Source organism: Nicotiana tabacum, chromosome 3 (assembly GCF_000715075.1).
Source record: "Nicotiana tabacum cultivar K326 chromosome 3, ASM71507v2, whole genome shotgun sequence".
Lineage (NCBI taxonomy): Eukaryota > Viridiplantae > Streptophyta > Magnoliopsida > Solanales > Solanaceae > Nicotiana > Nicotiana tabacum.
In genome coordinates, this window is record NC_134082.1 from 131,272,234 (window position 1) to 131,280,785 (window position 8,552).

Consider the following 8,552-nt stretch of genomic DNA (forward strand, 5'->3'; position numbering starts at 1 on the left):
CTCCATAACACCATTTTTTTGGGGTGTTCTGGGAGCAGAAAAGTTATGACTTATACCATTTTCAGCACATAATTCATCAAATTTTTCATGTCAAACTCGGTTCCATGATCAATTCTAATGCTCATAATATTATGTCTCTTCTTCACTTGAATCTGCTTCACAAAAGTAGCAAAGACTGGAAATGTTTCATCCTTAGTTCTGAGAAATAAGATCCATGTGAATCTGGAATAGTCATCAACTACAATGAAGATGTACGTATTTCCTCCTCAGTTGGGCATCCTATAGGTCCACACAGATCCATATGGAGAAGATCCAGTGGTCTTGAGGTGCTCACTTTCTTCTTTGGCTTGAATGAGGACCTGACTTACTTCCCTTCTCACATGCATCACACACCTTGTAATCTTTGAATTTTGACTTCGGCAACCCACGAACTAGGTCCTTCTTGATTAGCTTGTTCAATAGAGTAAAACTTGCATGTCCCAATCTTCTATGCTATTGTTCAGCATCATCATCGATAGTACTCAGACATGTAAGATCACCATCGTTCAAATACTCAAAGTCTGTAGCATAGATATTTTTAAATCTTTTTGCTACCAGAACTACTTCACTAGTTACAAGATTGATGACAGTACAAGACTTTGACAAAAACTTCACTTTGTTTCCTTTGTCGCACATTTGAGAGACATTCAGCAGGTTGTATTTCAACCTATTCACATAGTGCACATTTCCAATTGAGTGAGTGAGTGTCTTCCCAAATTTTTTAACTCCCAGAATGTATCCCTTTTTTCCATTTCCAAAAGATACACTCCCACCTTGTAGGGCTTCGAGTGAAAGGAAATCATCCTTACTTCTAATCATGTGTTTAAAACAGCAACTATCCATGTACCATCTTTGGTTGATTCCCTTTCTTTCTGCCTGCGCAAGAAAATCAGAGATTAAACTTAGGAACCCAAACAAGTTTGGGTCCCTTGTAATGAGGGAAGGGGCGAATTAAACTTCTTTTTATCCAAGCAGGCATCGCACATTTCTTTTTAAGAGAAACAAGTTCCCTAGCTATAGATTATTTTTCAACAAAAGCTTTATTTTTCTGTTGGGACTGAAACCTTGCTTTACAAGAATCTTTGTAATGACCAGTATTCCCACAGTGAGTGCAAAGTTAGTTATCAGGCATAGTAACGTACTTGTTATTTGGGTTGTAGGGAAACTTTTTTTGGAACCCGATTCCCTACATGTTCCCTCTATTACTTTTATACATAGAAGTGATTCTGTTAGAGGACCAAGTCCACTTTATAGATTTATCTAGATTATTTTTAACCTTGCTTAAATCTTTGTGAAGTTGTCTATTTCTTTCAAGTTCAGCACAACGACTCAATTTTACCTTTTTGAGTTCATTTTCAAGCTTAAGGTGTGCCTCACTCACCCCTTCCTTTCCTTTTGAGGAGTGCATGCAATTTTCCATTGAAGTTTGTTAAGGAATATTATCTTTCTTTAACTCCTCTACTATTTCCTTCAGATCCACAACTACTATGGTTTAAGAAAACATGTACCAATTACCAAAATCACATTTTTATTAGGTACACTTTCTCTTTCTTTAACTCTTCTATTGTTTCTTTCAAATCAACAACTACGACTAGCAAATCATCTATCTCATGTTCTATCTCTCCTATTTCCTTAGTCAAAGTATTTTTATCATTAATGAGATTGTGGTAAGCATCAATTAAGACATTAGCTAGAGATACCAGTTTCTTGTGACAATAAGACTTCAAATTTCTTTGAATGTCTAGAAAGTTTACCCCATCATCATTATCATCTTCCCTCATCTGATTTTGCCATCAGAGAAACTATGGAATCATGCTCTACAGCTTCGCTTTCAACGGCCAACATGGAGGTGTCACTTTGTTCATCATCACCCTCAGATTTACTAAAGGAATCTCTCTAGGCGGCAAGAGCTTGTTTCACAACACTATCAGCGGCATCTCTTCTCTTAAATTTTCTATCATGGACCAGGTTTCTCTTAGATGTCTTGTTTGTATTATGCTTGTAATGGTCCTACTTGTGGAGACGTCAATCATTGATGAAATCCTAGCTTCCCACATTTGTGACAACAATCATAGCCATTTGTGTTTCTGCTAGAGTTGCCTTTCTTAGGGATACCTCCATTTCTACGAACTGTTTTTTGAAACCTCCGTCTAAGATAGGTCATGTCAGCATCATCCCATTTGAGTCACTACTGTCTGCCTTGGGAACTAGGTTCTTCTCCTTTTGGGTTCTCTTCTTTTATGATCTTTCTCCTTATTCATTTCAAAGGTTTTCAGATTTCCAATGAGTTTGTCAATTGTCAGCTTTTGCACATCTTTAGCTTACGTGATAGCATTGACTTTGCTCTCCCGGGAATCAAGTAACGCACTGAGTATTTTTTTTTTTACCAGTTTGTTCCTAGGGATAATCTCTTCGAGAGAGTGAAGTTCATTTTTGATGGAAGTAAAGTGAGTATGCATGTCCTGAATGGATTCATCCTCCTTCATCTCGAAGAATTCATACTCAGTAGTGAGCATGTCGATTTTTGACTGCTTGATTTGAGTGGTTCCTTCATGTGCAGTTTGGAGATCCCCTCAGACCTCCTTAGCAGATTGACAGGCTGAGATGCGGTTGTACTCGTCTGGTCCAATGCCACAGACGAGGATCTTCTTTGCTTTGAAGTTTTTCTCGATGGCTTTATGATCAGCATCATTATATTCCTTCTTTCTCTTCGGAACTGTAACTACTGTCTCGCTAATGGTATTCATAAGGACAAAGGGTCCATCACATATAGCATCTCAAAGCTCTGAATCTTCTGCCGTGATAAAATCATGCATTCTTGTCTTCCACCAGTTGTAGCATTGTCCATTGAATCTTGGTGGTCTGTAGGTTGATTGACCTTCTTCAAAATTTGGTGGAACGGCCATGTAGACCCTTTCTAGGTGTTAGCCTTATAGAAAGAACCTACTCTGATACTAATTGATATAAAATAAGAGTCCACCAAATTTTATAGAGAACTTGATTCTCTATCAGTTCCAATAGAACGCAGCAGTAAACAAATAACACAATGATATTTACGTGAAAAACTCCTAGCTCACAAGATTAAAAAGCACGACGTACACTCGTAGGATTTTAACCTCACTAACTGATCACTTTAGATTACAACATATTGTAACCTAAGAATTAAACTCTAATCCTTCACCTAATTACAATAACTATATTGCAAGCCTCTTTGTAATAACTCTATTACAAAGTTAATCACTTGACTGACTTTATTCAACACAAACACAAGGTTTATGATTTACAAAGTGTCCTACGGAATGCTTCTAAATAAGCTGAGTAGAAGTTACAAGTGAATAACATAAATAAAGACATAACAATACTAAGGACACACGATGTAATCAATGTTGGGATCTGATCCTTCATTCTGTTATTGTTTTGTTCTTCAATGTTTTTAAGAGAATGAAGGCAGCTACACACTTGAGAGTGAATAATGTTTTAGGATTTTCAAGTGTGTATAATTCCTTACCTCATGTTAGTAATATATAAGTGAGGTCATCAAAGATGATGCAAGGGAGTGTCTGGTATACATCATACTTCAACAGTGCTATTGTACTGTTGCGTGTGCAGTGCAGCAATTTTAAAGCTATAAGAGTTGACTTGTACTGTGACCAGAGGAGCCGATATCTATCTGTTCCCTCTGCTGTTCTCTTAACTGATTTCATTGAAACTTGTATCAGACATTTGACTTGTTGTTTAGAATGCAGAGAGGCTAGTTGTATCAGATTCCCTATCTGGTTCTCATATGAAGTTTGTTAAATTATCAAAAAAAAAATGTACATAACTTATCAAACTTATAGTGTCAATATAATTATAATAGTACAATGAACAAAATAAATCGTACATAGAGATGGATCCAAGATTAAACCTGGGTTTTATATATCTTTGAATTTTACCATTGAACATATTCGCAGTTTAATATTTCTTAAAATGCTGTAATCTTTTTGCATATGCATCTAAGTTTTGTTCAGAATTATTGGATTCAATTGAATCCATGGATTTCATATTGCATCTGTCACACGAATGTCGTTCCGAAAGATCTACCCGCGACTAGTTTAATAATTTAAGAAGTTTTGCTAGTCATATACTACTATTGAGCATGCAACCTAATGTGCCTGCACAATATATATATATATATAAAGTACTCCATCTATTCCAATTTATGTAACACTTTTTGCTTTTCGGGATTCAAATTTTTCAATTTTGACTATACAATTGGACATAGAATTTTTTAATTTTTCAAAATAAAATTTCATATTTGAAAACTACGTAAAAAGTATTATAAGTCACAATAATTAATAATGATCAAAATATTTAAAAGGCATAGAAAAAATTAAAGTCAAAGAATAATCCGTTTGAGTCTCGAAATTCGAATACCTGCCTTTACACAAATATTTAATTGAGACGGAGGGAGTATTATGAGCCCGTTTGGCTTAGCTGATTTAGAGTAGCTGATAAACATTAGGTGCTGAAAAGCACTTTTAAGTGCTGAAACTAATTTAAAAAATAAGCAGTTACGTGTTTGGATAAAAGTGCTGAAATTAATAATATGCAGCTGAAGAACTGGGTATATGAAGAGTTTTGTTTTAAAAAGAAGTATTTTAGGGATCGAATAATAAATATTTTGGTCAAACTTAAAGTGCTTATAAGCTGAAATTTGATAAGTTGGGGGAGACCAACTTATGGCTTTTGGCTTATTTTTTGCTTATAAGCACTTTTAATTTTACCAAACGCGTAAATAAGCCAAAAAATATTTATAAGTCAGTTTGACCAGCTTATAAGCTTATCCAAACACCCTCTATGTCTTGAACGTTATGTTACCTAAGCCTCCGTATTATCAGAACCCTTAGGGGTCGTTTGGTAGGGTGCATAAGAATAATTCTGAATAGGGTGTATTAGTAATGCTGGTATTAGTTATGCTTGCATTAATTATGCTGATATTAGTTATGCTGATATATTTCTTATCCATTGTTTGGTTTGATGTATTAAAGCATCGTACAATTTCTAAAAGAATAGTTTGTTTACAAAAATGCCCTCAAAACTAGTCCACACTCTAACTTTCTAAAAGAAACATATGTTGAGAAATATTTTTATATGAAAAAGTTTTAAAAAAATTATTTTATTTGTCTACCTATATTGTAAAATAAAATTAAATATTTATTTATAAAAAAGGAAATATGCTAAGTATTTATTTATTTACTAGGGATATAAATTTATTTCTCACTATTTGGATTATTTTGAACTTGCATTAATATACTAACTAGCATATTTTAATCAAGTTAAATTTTGAAGGACAATTTTGTCTTTAACTAAACTAATGCATGCATTAAAACTCATTGCATTGCTAATACCATTGTTTTCTATGCATTAGTTATGCATAGGATAATACCAAATAGGATGCATAACTAATGCTTGCATAACTAATGCATATGTTCAAAATGTCTACCAAACAATATATTATTAATACGCAAAATTAATGCATGCATTAGATTATCTAATGCATCCTACCAAACGACCTCTTACTCTCAACGGCAACATCATGGGCCATATATAGTTAAACCATTGAAAAATCTCCATTTATTTCCAATTCCCCCAAGTATATATGTGCATTTTAGATTGTTCAATGTCTTAATCGTCCATTTCAGTGTATAATATGAATTGTGTTATAATTGTCTTGTGATGAGACGTTTGTTTTCGTTACATAAGCACAATATCTTTACTTAGCGTCCATAAAATATAGTAATATGTTTTTTTATGCAAAAAGATATTAGGGTAATACAATGGTAACACATCAGCCTAGCTAGAAGAAGAAAATAATAGTGTACATCTTGAGAGTAATATTTCTTTCCGTAATCTTCAGCGTACGCTTATGTCCTCGACTTCAATGGTTTTTATATGGCATAAATTATACCTCGTACGCCTGCATAAAGAGGAGCTTTGATCAATGCTTACTTTAAATTATTTATTTAAATTTAAAAAAAAAAAGGTACAAAAAGGATAAGTAGATTCAAAGTTGAAGTTTGACGCATCTCATGAATTGACAGTTGATACATTAAAGTAAGAGTAGCACTAAGAGCTTCACATGATTTGATTATTTTTTAAAAAAAAAACAAAAAACAAAAGGCAAAGTCCATATGTCAAGACAAACTCTATGCTAGTTTTAGAATCTCAAAGATTTCAAAGTAAAGAATAAAATATTGAGTTAGATAATGGTCGGGTACGGAGTATCTACATGAAAGGAAGTGGAGGCTTTTATATATTTTGCATGCGAGTCTCTCAACCGCTACCTGTATTTAGATAGTATTGGACCCTAGGAATGTTATCCAAAAAGACAAGGGGGATTAGATCTCATGAGGACTCAAGGACAAGATAAGAAGTTGAATGGAATGTGGCAAGGCATTACCTTTATATTTTTAATATTAATGATTAGGAGTTTGGTCAGAAATATTTTTGGACCATTTACTAACTGAAGCTATTTTGAAATGGAGTAAATAATCCAATTGAATTATGCTTTTTACCAGCATTGAGTTTCCTAGTATATCACCTACTATTCAGAATAACATAACATAATTAAATGTAATGTCTTAAAATTATATGTACACATAGTTCGAGCCAGAACAGACTAGGATTGTTACCTGCTGCAAGTGGTTTATTGATTAGGTTTAGCGAGAGTTTCCGCCTGACCTGTATTTTGGGAATGGGACGTCACCGGACTCAATGTGCTTGAGATCTTCTATGAGGATAGCATAGTGTTGCTTAACATCGTCAACTGATTTTCCTCCACCGACATATTTAGCAATGTTTTGCCAACGATCAGGTGTGTCCTTGTCATAGACAGCAAGTGCCTGCTCAAATTTCTTGTTTTCTTTTGGGGTCCAAGCAGATAGCGAATTTGATGCCATTGAATGATATTGAAACTGTGTATTCGCGGACAATAAAATGCCTTAGAATTTAGATACAGAGGAAATAATGAATGACTAACTGAAACTGAAGTATCCTCGAGCAAATCCTGAAAACTATGAATTAAATTGGAATGAAGGTATAGTTGTAGTGAAGAACAATGACTGAAGTCAGTGAGGCTTGTGTATTGAGATGTTGTTGAGCGAGCTCTATATAACAGAGGGAAAAGATGGTGGGGTCTGCCAGTTGGAGAATATAATTTAGCAAATGGAAGAATCAAAGGGGTGACCCGTCCCCTTTAGAAACCACAAGTAGAACAAATTAAATGCTGAAAGAGGAGAATCAGTTTTCAAGTATTTGCATGCCTGGCGTCAGTGTTATTTATTCATTCTCTCTTGGTCTATAATATTTGTACTGGAATATTATTTAACATTGAAATGACTCAGGAACTAGGGAATCAATAAAGAGGAAGATGAGGATTAAGAAAATAAACCAGGGTAGTTTTAGATGCTAAGTATTGTTTATTGGTGATAGGCGGGGTGAGGAAATGGATTTATTCCTGTACGATACTATTATATTCACCATAACTTGATGATCTCATTCCTCTTTTTTAATCCAACCAGAAGTTTTTTTTATACTTGGCTTGTTTCTCCTGATATTCCTAATTGGCAGTTCCTAATTGGCAGTTCACATGATAATATATTCCAGATTAATAAGGAACTCATGGTCTTTGGCAGGGTGATCCAGCTTATGTGCTCCCTGAAACTGAAAGAGATTCTAAGTCAACGATGGGGTGTTACATTTTTTCATTTATAAATATAATTTCTTTTTAAAATTGTCTGGTCACTTGTTAGTGACTGCTCTTTTGCTTTAACAGGTCTAGCATCCAGTTCTGCTTTAAACAATTTAAAACCATGTTTTTTCGTCGTCGGATTTAATGGATTATCAGCAAAATCATACGCTCCATGCGTGACCAATAAGCACAAAATAACTTCCGATACCCCAAAATAGATAGAAAATTATAATATGAAAACTAATTGGTTGTGCACCAACGAATCCTTGTAATTTTGCTTCAGTGTAAAAGAACGTTCACCTTCCTATGATATGGTTCCTCAAAGTTGCAATGTTGAATATCTGAAAAGATGAGAAAGCAAAGGAACATGTCTCCACTGCTATACATTCACTAGTTTGAGGAAGTAATATATCAATAGGTCTTTTTGTCTTGTCAGGATGAATTTATTTGATCTGTCTGAGGAACCTTTAATTATTGATGAGTGGCTAATCTTTGTAGTTAATGTTGCTGTTAGATATACCATCATTTCTCATTTAGAAGAGATATGAGCTTCAAGCCTTCAAGTTACTATCTTTTTGTGTGCTGTGCAGCTCTAATTATCCTAGGAAACCAATGGAAAAGGATTAGTAGTAATATGTATCCTAATTATAAACTGTTGTGCATTCCTTATGCTGTTCTGTTTTATATTCCGCAATTAACCAGAATTTTCCCCTAATATATGATTGGAAAAAGAGAGAAATAATTGTAAAGCTGCACCCTGTCGTGGCTCGTGGCTCATAAA

The 8,552-nt window shown here is 34.3% G+C and overlaps 1 long non-coding RNA gene across 1 annotated transcript; it reads right to left on the minus strand.

The window, feature by feature from the left end:
* Nucleotides 1-5,816: 5,816 nt before the first annotated feature.
* LOC107830259 (uncharacterized) lies at nt 5,817-7,161 on the minus strand. The gene is made up of 2 exons (XR_012707843.1): nt 6,714-7,161; nt 5,817-5,998 (listed from the first exon to the last, which is right to left on the minus strand). It is a non-coding gene; the product is annotated as an uncharacterized LOC107830259 (long non-coding RNA).
* Nucleotides 7,162-8,552: the final 1,391 nt, after the last annotated feature.